Source organism: Balaenoptera borealis (assembly GCF_965194805.1).
Source record: "Balaenoptera borealis genome assembly, chromosome: 1".
Taxonomy (NCBI): Eukaryota; Metazoa; Chordata; class Mammalia; order Artiodactyla; family Balaenopteridae; genus Balaenoptera; species Balaenoptera borealis.
Window position 1 is genome coordinate 64,918,220 of NC_138860.1, and position 13,133 is coordinate 64,931,352.

General features: G+C 54.8%; 1 long non-coding RNA gene across 1 annotated transcript; it reads right to left on the reverse strand.

Annotated features, from left to right (window-relative positions):
• Nucleotides 1–555: 555 nt before the first annotated feature.
• Nucleotides 556–4,028, reverse strand: LOC309629202. Its single transcript, XR_014244919.1, has 3 exons — nucleotides 3,970–4,028; nucleotides 2,853–2,916; nucleotides 556–650 (listed from the first exon to the last, which is right to left on the reverse strand). It is a non-coding gene; the product is annotated as an uncharacterized lncRNA (long non-coding RNA).
• Nucleotides 4,029–13,133: the final 9,105 nt, after the last annotated feature.

Below are 13,133 nucleotides of genomic sequence, written 5' to 3' on the forward strand. Positions count from 1 at the left end.
ACGAAAAGAAGGGCACGTTGCCTGCGACTCTGGTGACAGCCGGGGATGAGAACCAGAGGGTAGGCTCTGGGGCCGGGAGCGCCGCGCCCTGTGAAGCCCTGGCGCTGCTGCCAGTCTCGGCGGGGCACGAGCAGCGCCGTCCCCCAGGAGCTGCTGGACAAGCTCATCAAGTCCCGGCTGGCCAACCCCCGTGCGGCCGGGCCGAGGGAAAGGAAAGGGGCTCCCGGACCGCCCGGCTGGAAAGCGCGGCCTGGACACAGTGCCAGCGCCCCCGTCTCCTTCCTCCCGCCCTCCAGGCCTCTTCAACCTGCGCCAGATCGTCCTGGCCAAGGTGGACCAGGCCCTGCACACGCAGACGCCCTCGGACCCGGCCTAGGACAATGCCCGCCTCTGCCAGGAGATCCTCGGGGTCCCAGCCACGCCAGGTAGCCAAGCGCACGCCGGGCCCACCTTAGCGGTCGGTTGGCGGCTACTGCCCAGGTCAAGAGGATCCTCTGGTGGTGTGTGAAGGGGGACCGACTGACGGGCTCTGGTCGAGGCTCGCTGACCTCTGGCCTCTTCCTGCCTGGGTTCCTGGGCTGGTCCCTCCAGCTGTGGCCCGCGGAGTCCGAGGGTGGGCTGGGCGTATCTGCACGTGCTTTCTGGAGAGCCTGGAAGAGGCAGGAGAGGGCTTCATACCCCGGACGGAACGCGTCGACGAGGTTTGCCCGTGCGTGTCGGTGCGGAGACGCAGTTCACTCCCTCGTGAGCGCTTTAACCCGCGCTCTCCCCGTGCTGGAGGGCGAGCCCTGACTCATCCCTCGGAGCCTCGGGCAGCTGTCCCTGTAAGAGGCTTAGGGGTGAACCCTCGTGAGCTTCAGCAGAAAGTCGGCAAAGATTGATTTGTGTCCCTCCACTGAGTTGCCCGCAAGGTCCCCGTTTTCTAGAAGTGTTGGGCCAATACTCCCTCTAGTGGCAGGGGACTCAGACAGGGCTGCTTTGAGGCCCCAAGCTCTGGGCTCTGGGGAAGGGGCACAGAGCGGCCAGGGGGCCGGGCAGAAGCCTCTCCGCGTGTGTCCCAGGGACCCACCTGCCTGCGACCTTCGGCCACCTGGCAGGAAGCTACGACGCCCAGTCCTATGGCTACCTGTGCAGCGAGGTGTACTCCGCGGACACGGTCCACACACTCGTTTCAAGCAGGAGGGCGTCCTGAGTGGCAAGGTGAGAGGCCGGCCTGCCGTGCAGACCAACACGGAGGTCCTTGGCCTGGGCCTAGATGCTTGTGCCGCCCGCCTGGGCCTGCCAGGCTCTGAGGGCCCTGCCCAGAACCCCCTGCTCCCCTGCCCTTTGTTGAGTCACAGCAGAGGTGGCCACACCCACACCCTCCGTGAAGGGGGTGCTCCACCCTCCTGCAGCCCCGCCCCCTCTCCTCAGGTTGCCATGGACTACAGAAGCTGCATTCTGAGGCCAGGGGGCTCCGAGGATGCCAAGGGCATGGTGAAGCTCTTCCTGGGTTGTGACCCCATGCAGGACGCCTTCCTCCTGAGCAAAGGGCTGCAGGTTGAGGGCTGCAAGCCGCCGGCCTGCTGACGGCACGGGGTTTTGCCCCCCCAGGCGGGCCGGGTGCCTTAGCGCCCCGTCGGGGCGGGGGAGGGGCCGTGTGTCCTCCCAGCCCCCGAGTCCCCGGCGGCCGGCCTAGGCCAAAAGTCTCCACCTGGAAGTGTCTGGAAAGCCTGGCATCAAGGCTCCCCCTTGTTGCACTAATGCAATCCCTTCCTGGGGAGCTTTCCTGGTAACAAAACGGTTCTTTGAAAACGCAGCCATTAATAAAAAAGACTCTACTCCTGGTCTCTGCCTGCCGTCCCTTCCACCACAGGAGTGGCATGGGGGCCGTCACACTGGGGGGAGTTCTGACCTTGGTCGGGGATCAGCCCTGGGGCCGTGGTGACGCGTCTGGGTCACTGGGAGACGGCTGAGCTGTGGGGTGAGTTCAGACGGGGATGGTGCCCCGCACCCCGACCGGGCAGGCTCTCCAGTGAGGGGGTGTCAGTTTCCTGCCGGCCTCTCGCCCGTCACTGTTTGGCATCTCGGGGGCTGTGACTGGCTGGAGCTGGTTCTGGCGGTGGGCACAGCTGCGGGAAGCCCGGCTGTGGCTGTCCCTGTCCCCGTGTCCTGTCCTCCTGCTCACGGCCGGCCGGCTGGCTCCCTCTGGTCATCGGCAGCTGCTGAAGTCTGGACCACAGCAAGGGGCCGCCTTCCTGGGTCCTAGCAATTCTTCCCAAAGGCCTTAGGGATGTGTTTGGTGGCAGTAGGAATTCAGAGAGGGTGCTGCACCACTGGAGCGGTAGGGTGGCTCTGGACCGTCCCGTGTGTCCTTCCCTGGCCTTTGAGCTCCTTGGGAGCCCTCCCTCCACAAACGACGCCAGGCAGCGGAACGAGGGCGCGGGCGGCGCCCCGACCTTCTCCCCGTGGCCCAGGCGGGCAGGCCGTGCCACGCTCTGTCCTCCCCTCAGCCTGCCCGCCCGTTCTGTTGTTATTTTACCGAAGAGGACACAGACATTCAGAGAGGCTAGGGTCCATGCCTGAGGTCTCATATCCAGTAAGTGTCAGAGCCGGGGTTTGAACCCAGACAGCCTGTCCCGGAGACCGCGCCCTAACCTCTACACAAACCACCTCCTGGTTCCCTTTATTAGCACAAGACTCATTTCCCTGACAAGCCCAGGCCCCATAAAGGCAACCCTGCCTCCCCCACGTGACCAGCCCTTGCCAACTACTCACCCCAGTGGCAGAGGGACGAGCCACACAGGGGACCCGCCCATCTTGGCCATGGGGACACAGACACCCACTCACACCCAGAAGGACCTCCTCTTTACCTTAGGCCACACGCCCATGCCGAAGGAGCTGCTGTCTGCCAGCTGGTGCAGGTACAGTTCTGTCCTGGAAACAGAGAAGGGACCAGAAGTAAGGGAGGACCCACCCACACCAGTGGCCTGGCAGGGCAGGTGGGCATCATGGCACGGGGCTCCACAGAGTGCCCCAGGTGGCCCCGGGGTCTGCCTCAGGCCCTGGCCCTGCCTCCCGAATATTCCTCACTTGCTGCCCTCAATGGGCCCTTCTTAAGTGAAGGCCTTCCAGAAGCTTCCTTACTCCTCAGTTACCCTGCTCTGAAAACTGGGAGTTTCCTCCCTAATCTGCCCTCTCTCCAAAGGGTAAGGTGCCCCTCTGGCCTTAGCCAGGAGGCTCAGGACAGGTTGGGCCTGCCCTTCAGACGGGGGTGGAAGGCAGGAGACAAATGATGGGGGACGCAGAGGCAAATTGAAAATTATCACCCCTCGCCTGGGGTGAGCACTCCCTGGAGCTTCACTAGATAGAACCTTACTCATTCGTTCAACAGATGAGGAAACCAAGGCTCAGAGACAGGGAGCCACATGTCCAAGAATTCCCAGGAGTCAGCGAGGGGCAGAGATGACTCCCTGGGCCACCTCCCCCAGAAGGCCCTCCCAGATGAGTCTTGTGGCTTCTCTGCTGTTCCACCTGGTGCCTCCTCGCCCTGAGCTACCTCAGGTGCACCCAAGGCTCTCACAGAGTTTAGGAGCTTCTGGAAGATTTGCGGTCTGCTGTTCCTTGCCCACCTCTCACGCTGCTGTCAGAACCTGTACCAAAATGTCACCGTCACAGCAGACATCCACCACCACCCCCCAGCGTGTATAAAGAGCCATATGTGAATTATCTCACTTAATCCTGTAAGGTCAGCAGTCAAGGTACTATTTCCACTTTACAGAGGAAGAAACGGAGGTTCAGAGCAGGTGACACCTGGCCAGGTTCACCCAGCCCAGGAGCAGTACCAGGCAGCAAGAATCAGAGGCCAGATTCCTAACCACTGGGCTCCACTGCCTCTCACCTCTGGGCAGAGGCAGGGCAGGGGCCCTGGAGAGCGGAGGCCCTTTGTCTCACTGCCCTCGGCTGTCCCTGCTCAGCCCAGTCGCTCACCTGAGAGCCAGGTCCAATCCGGATAGCATCTGGGAGAAAACCTCGAAATTGCCTTCCCCTTCCAGCTGCGGGGCCACGTGGCTCTTCTCCAACAGCATCGTCTGCCAGGGGAGAGGACAGGCGCCGGTCAGCACGAGGCCCCGCTAGGCTGCCCGCACACCCCCACCAACCCCCAGGCCACTCTTCGAGGCAGCACCTCAGGCCCCAACTTGGCTGGACGCCTCCAAATCAAAACGTGCCAGGCCTTTGTCTCACTGATTCAGAGTCCACACAGGCAATCAACGAATGCAACGGGCTCATTCCGATGAAGGAATCCAAGGGTACTAACAATTAACCCAGAGCCGCCCTCCAACACACTCTTATGCAACCGAAGCCCTTAATAACTTGACCCACATGGTGATGCACGGTAGACTTTCAGGGCCGGGACAGAAAGGGATTTATCGTGCACCAGCGAGTCTGGGTATTCTCCTAGCTCCGCATACAAACAACCCTTCTAATAACCTAATCCTGTTTTCTGTTCAAACAGAATGTTGGCGGGGGCGTGGGGGGGGGGAAGGGGAGGAGCCAGGTGATTTCAGAGAGAGGAACAAACAGGCCATGTGCCTGTCACACACGGGCTGCCGCAGAAGGCCAGCGAGCGCCTGTTTAATTTCAGCTTACGCTTTTAAGACCCAGCTAATGAGTGGCTGAATTATGTATCTACTCATGAATATTTCATCCCTGTGATACTCCGAGGCACAGACGAGGCGGCCTGCTCCGGGAGGAGATGTCTGGGCACTGAGTGAGGTGGGGAGGAGCTGGCCTTGGCCTGGGGAGCGATGACCATTTAGACACATTCCAGGGTCCCAGCTGGAGGCGTGGGCCCTGCTGAGTGGGGCTGAGGCTACTGCAGCCCTAAAGAGCCCCCTCTCCCTCCCACCCAGAGGCCTCACCTGGAGCTGGGCGGCCGTGACTCGGCCTGTGGCGTTCAAGTCCAGTGACATCACCATGGAGCACCGGGTGGCACGGCGGCTGTGGCCGGTGAACACGGAGCCAAAGGCCCGGAGGACAGTGAAGGTGGCTCGAATCTTCTCCACTGGTGGGGCACAGACAGGGCATCACCCGTGGCCCGGGTGCTGCCACCCCCACCTCTCACAGGACCCCATTCTGGCCCCAGGCCCCAGCAGGGGCCCCTCCACTCCCCCAACTCAGCTCTAAGCCACACCTCTTCCGCTGCTGGGCTGGCCCTGTGCTGCAAGCAGGGGCGCGGGGTGAGCAAGAGTGAGCCCAGAAGGGGAGATACACACACCTAGGATTGGTACGATCTGAGTGACAAGGGCTGCCCTAGGGCCTCCTGGGCCTGGTGGAGTCTAGGAGGAGGGCAGAGCATTAACATTCTTGGACCTGCTGTCGGGGAACGCCCATCACAGCCAGCTCAAAAAGCCCAGCAGTCCCAAGCTTTTTAACATAACTATTTAACAAGCACCCACTATGTGCTAGGCACCTGGATACAGCCTAGCCTGACTCCCACTCCCCCAACACACACTTTCAGCAGATCTACATTCTGGGAGGGCCTCTCCTTGCTGTATCCCCAGCTCCTCACAGGGCTCTAACCTGGGCCAGGTGCAGAACAGGTGATCAATAAAGCATTGGAATAAGCCCAGTGGAGAAGCAGGATAGTACAATGGTTAAACAAGCTTGAATATGGCCTCTCCCCGTTGTTAGTCACCTGATTTGGAGCGAATAAATTAACCTCCCTGTGCCTCAGATACCCCATCTATAAGATGGGGGTAATAATAGTACTTACTTACCTCATGTGGTTGCCACAAAGACTAAAAGATTTAATAATGTAAAGTGCTCAGAACATGCTCCAAATGTGGTGGTGTTAGTATTGTTTGTTATTATTAGAAAAGCAATACTGCCTGGGCCATATATTCTCAGCAGGGGGAATACTGCCCCCAAGAGGGCAGAAACTGATTCTTGAGGATGGGGGCAGTTTTCCTTTCTTATGTATAGAATAGAGCACAGATACACACACACACACACACGTCTGTGTGTGTCTGTATATATATACACACATACACACACACTGCATAAACAAATATATGGTGAATCTATGGCATTAACTTTTCATGGTGGGAGACGATTAGGAGAAAGAACAACTAAAAAGGCTCCTCAGAGGGGCAACAATACATTGAGGACACTGGCCCAGGGGTAACAGCTCTGGAGCCAAACTGTCTGTGTTTGAATCTCGGTGCTAGGATGTATGAGCTGTGTGGCCTTGGGCAAGCTGGTTAACCTCCCTGCGTTTTAATGGCCTCATCTATAAAATTCAAATAATAATAATGTCTACCTTATAGGGATGTTTTAAATAATAAATAAGTTAACCTGCTTGGAATAGAGCCTGGCGCGTAAGTCCTCAGCAAGCATTTACCACGATCCCCATCAATATTGTAATTATTATCACCAACTGACACTATTTTTTATTGAAGTATAGTTGATTTACAATGTTGAAACTCTTTCTTTAATGCCCAGCTCAAACATCATTTCCTCAAGGAAGCCCCCCGGCCCCTTCTCTGTGCTCCCTCCGCCTCTCCCCTCCCCAGCTCGGCCAGCAAGCGGTGCAGAGCATTGGAGTCTGGCACAGATGTGCAGCTGAGTCTCCCTTCCGGCTGTCAGTGCCTCCTTGTCTTTGTTTTTACTTATCGGGTCCTCTGCACAGTCCAGTGGGCTGTGCGCTGCACAAGGACACCACACCTAAGGGCACAGCATTTATATCAGATAGCCATAGGCCTGTATACTTATTAGGATGATGGCCCAGAACGTGGTGGTCAAGTGTTTGGTTCTAACAATGTCAATGCGTGACGACGGTTCCACATGTGGCAGTGAGTGTCTTAGGCAAGGAGTACCTGTTTCTAATTCACACAAAAGTACCCAACAGACTAGGGGTGGCCCTGCCCAGAAGCCAGCACAGGGTCTGCACACAGGTGCTCAGTGAACGCTAGCTGAGCAGATATAAGAAAGAGCCGCCCAGCACCCCCTCTGACTCTCCCTTCCCTTCCCCCACGCCACCGCCCCCACCACGTCCCAGCTGCACGTCACCTGGAGACCACTGTACCTGAGACCCTGCCATCCACACTGCCTGCCATCCCCACCAGGTGCTCCAGGACCTGCTCGCAGCAGGTGGTCTTGCCAGCACCGCTCTGGCCCAGGGCCACGATGCTCTGGTCCCTCTGCTGGCTCAGCAGAGCCCAGTACGCCCGCTGGGCCAGGGAGCCAACGTGGGCGGGTAGGCCATCCCAGCAGCTCCTGGGCACCTGCAGGAAGAGCGCCGGCATCAGCCTTCCCACCCGGCCGGGGCCCAGGGAGCACTCCACAATGCTCCAACCCGGCCTCAGGTCCAGATCCACGTCCATGCCTCCCATCCTACTCCAGCCTTGTCAGAGACGTCGTGCATTTTTCTGGGGAGAGCCCAGCCTGGAGATCTAGTCCTGCCACTGGCTCGCTGTGAGTCCTTGGGCAGCCTTGGACCCTGCTCTGAGCCTGGCCTCTTCTTCAGCCAATGAGAGGCTTGAACTAAAGCTGCATTAGCTCATGGGGCTCATCTCACTTGCTACACAAAGGACTGGATCGTACCTGTCTGAAATGAAGCAGGTGGATAAAATGGCTCAATTGATGAGTGACGTCTGCCATGGAAACAGAATGGGGCATGGGGGAATTGGCGGTACGTGTGCTATGTATTTGCTATAACAGATTTAGATACCGGAAGCCCCTTTGACTTCATTCATTCATCCATCCATACATTCATTCACTCAGTAAAAAAAAAAAAAAATTCATTGAGTGTCTACTACATAGCAGGCACTAACCCAGGCACTGGGGGCACAACACTACTCAAGGCGAATAAAGGAAATCTCTGCCAACCGTGAGGAGATATCATTATACACCTATTAAGATGGCTAAAAAACCGGTTTTTAATTTTTTTTGACACACTACCAAGTTCTGGTTAAGATGCAGAGCAAGTGGAATTCTCCCACAATGCTACACAATACAGCCACTCTGGAGAACAGCTTGGCAGCCTCTTTTACAGTGATACGTACACTCGTCATCCAACTGAGCAACCCCACTCCTAGGTATTTACCCAAGAGAAATGGACATTTGTGTTCACCAAAAAACCCTCTGTCACTGGTTATATTGAGTAGGTATTCAAAATCATCAACAACCTAGAAACAACCCAAATGTCCCTCAACTAAAGAACTAAGATAACCAACCACCCTGGTTTTAGCACTGAAAGTCCCATGTCCCAGAAAAACCATTCCCTCCCACGGAAACCAGGACAACTGGTCCCCCTCCGAACAGATAAACAAAGCTGTGCAATAAAATACAATAGAATAAAAGAACTAACGGCTCACAGCTGCAACAATATGGGTGAATCTCAAATGCGCTGTGCATTGTGATAAGTGGAAGAAGCCGATTCCAAAGGTTACACGCAGTACAATCCCATTTATATGACTTTTCAGAAAAGGCACAACTAGGGAAAAGGGACAAAAGAACAGATTAGTGGCTGCCCAGGGCGGGACATGGGGGAGGGGATGACCACAAGGGTATGGAGAACTTTTGGGGGGGATGGGAACTGTCCTGTAATTGATGGCAGAGACAGTTTCACAACTATACGTGTTTGTCAAAAACTTACAGAAGTGAACACTAAAAAGGGTGACATTAACTGTATGTAAATTATACCTTAATAAACCTGACTTAAGACAAAAAAAGCCCTGCCTGTAGAGCTTGCTTTCCTTTGGGAGAAGACAGATGATAAAAAACCAACTAATTAAATTATACTCAACGGGAGTCATTTGAAAGCCATGAGCTTGGATGAGATCACCAAGGAAGTGGGCGTTTAAAGAGGGAGACAGAAGAGGTGTAGGGATGGGGCACCCAGACTTGGAGAGATCAGGGACCAGCAAAGGAGGCTGAGAGGGAGGGCCAGCGGGACAGAAGGAAAACCAGGAGAGCGGAATTCCTGAGCTGCGGAAGGGAGTGATGGCAGGAGGAGGGAAGGACCAGCCCCTGAAGTGCTGCTGAGGGTCAAGTCAGAGGAGGCCGGAGAATTGTCCACTGGGCTTGGCAGCATGGAGGTCACTGTGACCTTGACAAATGTCTGCTTAGCGTGGTTTTCAGGGAGAACGGAAGAGGGCGGTGGAGGTAGTGAGGGCAGTAGAAAGGCACCAAAGGGAGCAGGGAAACGGGCCTGGCTGGAGGAGGACCTTGGAAGCCCAGGATGCTAAGCGGGTGACAAGTGGGCTAGCATCCACCCTCCCAGTGGCTTGGCAGGACCAGGGGCACAAACTCCGGTGTGGCGGCCCTCCCCCTCCCCGAACCCCCAGCCTGGGGCTAAGGAGCACCCCCAGTGCACTGTTGGCCTTTCCTACCCCGAGGCCCCCAGGAACAGCAATGAGTCCCCATCCTGACACAAATCAAAAGGCTCACAGACCTACTAGAGAATGGACCTGAGGATATGGGGAGGGGGAAGGGTAAGATGTGACAAAGTGAGACAGTGGCATGGACATATATACACTATCAAACGTCAAACAGAGAGCTAGTGGGAAGCAGCCGCAGAGCACAGGGAGATCAGCTTGGTGCTTTGTGACCACCTAGAGGGGTGGGATAGGGAGGGTGGGAGGGAGGGAGATGCAAGAGGGAAGAGATATGGGAACATACGTATATGTATAACTGATTCACTTTGTTACACAGCAGAAACTAACACACCATTGTAAAGCAAGTATACTCCAATAAAGATGTTAAAATAAATAAATAAATAAAAAAGGCTCAGCAGGACCCCAAACCTGGCAAAGTAGGACAAGCCGCCACACTGGCTGGACACAGCCTAAGGGAACGCAGCGGGCAGGGGGTCCTGAGGTCCGAGCCTCGGAGCCACCTGCCGCTTTGGAAACATAAAGTTCAAGGGCCAGGCTATCCCAATCGTCAGCCTTCTCAGGCCTGCAGGGGAACAGGGAGGATTCTGCAGACCCAGGCCCCACAGTCACACACAGGTACCCCCTGCATGCTTGCACACGGGCATGCTCAAGGGCACACGCACCCAACAGCTGCAGAGGCCTCTGCACACAGGTGTGCCCATCTACACCCCACGCAGTCACAGCACACTCACCCCAAAAGAGGCCTGCACCCCCAGGCACGCACCCAGCTCCCAGCCACCCGGCAAGCCCAGACCCCCAGTGAGAGAGGCCCCCAGCCCTGCCTGGAGCCCTCCTAGCCCATCTTCAAGGAGGCCTCAGTCCCAGCCTCACCGCAGGTCTCTGCTCCCACCTGGTGGCCATTTGAGGAACCAGAGGGGACTCAGCCAAAGACAGAAGGAAGCTGTGGGTGTGGGAGGCAGCGTGACTTGAGGGGGACCCACGCCCACCGCAGGGTTACAGGGGCTTAGGGGGATCACGGGACTCAAGTTCCTCCTACCAGGTTGGGTCCCAATCCCCGCACTTTTAGGCTCTTTGACCCAGGCCGTGTAGCAGACGCCGCAATCGAGGACAGTCACGGTCGAGAGAACTGGGCTTGCGGAGAGACCTGTGACAAACACCCCTCCCAGGGGCCCCTAAGGAACCAGAGCAGGCTCTCGGGGCCTTGGGCTGCAGTAACAGAAGCACAGCCTGCCTGGCAACGGAGGGGAGAGTGCAGCGTCGCCCTTCCAGGCTAATGAGAACCTACTGTATAGCACAGGGAACTCTACTCAATGCTCTGTGGTGACCTAAATGGGAAGGAAATCCAAAAAAGAGGGGATATATGTATATGTATAGCTGATTCACTTTGCTGTACAGCAGAACTACGCTCAAATAAAATTAATTTTTTAAAAAAGGTGCCTTTTGTTATGTTAATGAGGTGACTTTTGGAAAGCCAAATATATATGAGATGACCAAATATATATATATATATATATATAATATTTTTTTTTCCTTTCTAGATTACCAGTTTATTATAAAAAGATCTAACTCAGGAACAGCCATATGGAAGAGACGCACAGGGCAAGGTATGGGGAAAGGGGTGCAAAGCTTCCATGCTGTCCCACCTGGCACCTCCCTGGGTACACCAATCCAGAAGCTCTCCAAACTCCATTCTTTTTTTTTTTTTTTAAATAATTTTGAAGAACTTTTTTTTTTAATTATTTATTTATTTATTTATTTTAGTTGTGTTGGGTCTTCGTTTCTGTGCAAGGGCTTTCTCTAGTTGTGGCAAGCGGGGGCCACTCTTCATCGCGATGCGCGGGTCTCTCACCATCGCGGCCTCTCTTGTTGCGGAGCACAGGCTCCAGACGCGCAGGCTCAGCAGTTGTGGCTCACGGGCCCACTTGCTCCGTGTCATGTGGGATCTTCCCAGACCAGGGCTCGAGCCCGCGTCCCCTGCATTGGCAGGCAGACTCTCAACCACTGCGCCACCAGGGAAGCCCCAAACTCCATTCTTTTAATTTCACTGAAGCTTCGTTATGTAGACAGGATTAACTGATTCAACCTCAAGCCCCTCTCCCCTTCAAGGGGGTGGGGGGGAGGGTGGAAGAGACTGAAAGTTCCAATCCTCTAATTCTGGTTGGTTCCCCTGGCAACCAGCCCCTTCCTTAGGGGCTTTCCAAAAGTCACCTCATTAACACAAACTCAGGTGTGGTTGAAAGGGTTTTGTTATGAATATCAAAAGACACTCCTATCTGGAAATTCCACGGGGTTTAGAAGTTTTGTGCCAGGAATGAGGGACAAAGACCAAATATATATTTTATTATACCTACTGCCTAATACTAAATCTTACTGCTAATAAGGTAAGTACAATTAAAACGATAGTGAAATACCATTTTCACCTATCAAATTGGCCACATGGAAAAGTTTGATATTACTCTGTGTTGGTGAGGATACTGGGGAACAGGCAATCTCATACACTGCTAGTGCAAGTATGAAGGGCAGCATCTGCTGAAATTTTCAATGCATATTTCCTTTAATCCAGCAAGTCCACTTTTGTGGGCAATTCAGAACCCTCTCTAGAATAAGGGTCCGCAAATTTTTTTTTTCCAAAAAGGGCGAAAATGTAAATATTTTAAGGTTTGGGCCACGTGGGAGATGGCCAAATATATATTTTTGGTCTGAATGACCAAATATGTATTTTTCTTCATAAATCACAATATTGCACCCAGCTCAATAAAAATCTCCAAATGCTTTGCACATCAGCTGGCTTTGACAAGTCTTCACCTCTCCCCCAACCCCCTTCCTCTCTCCCTAAATCATGCTCTGAGTGTTTCTTGAAGAAATAGAAAAATCTTGGCTCCTCCAGCACATTGCCTCTCCACTCTCCATATTTGTGGTTGCCTCACTGACCCAGGTTGGCCACACGTCCCTTGCCAGCCACCTTACAGCCTGGTGAGATCCTGGACCTCCCAGATGGGCCTCCTGGCCTAGGGATGACCAGTAATATTTCTCTCAAATGCTAGCATCTACTGATCTGTAGTTGGGGACTGCCTGGAGTGTTGTATTGAGAAGGATCCTGAGCTATGGCTGAACTAGCAAGAAAGTGTGTGGTGATTGACTAGCAATGTCTGCCATGGGCGCAGGAATGGTTCGGAGTGGTGCCTGTGCCAAGTATTTGCCATTTCCAGCCTGGGGCTTCCCCTGCCACAGTGAGGCAAGAGGCTGGTCAGTCTTTTGCTGGGAGGCTCCCCTGACTGCTCCATCACAGGGCTGTCTTTCTACCCCTGCTCCCTTGCTACCTGGAGTTTTGCTGTCTAATACGGCAGCCACTAGCCACATGGGGCTATTTCAATTTAAATGAATTAAAATTAAATTAAAACCTCAGGGGCTTCCCTGGTGGCACAGTGGTTAAGAATCCGCCTGTCAATGCAGGGGACACGGGTTTAAGCCCTGGTCCGGGAAGATCCCACATGCCTCGGAGCAACTAAGCCCGTGCACTACAACTACTGAGCCTGCGCTCTAGAGCCGGTGAGCCACAACTACTGAAGCCCACGCACCACAACTACTGAAGCCCGCGTGCTACAGCCCGTGCTCTGCAACAAGAGAAGCTACCACAGTGAGAAGCCCTCACACCACAACGAAGAGCAGCCCCCGCTCGCCGCAACTAGAGAAAACCCGTGCACAGCAACGAAGACTCAACGCAGCCAAAAATAAATAAATAAATAAATAAAT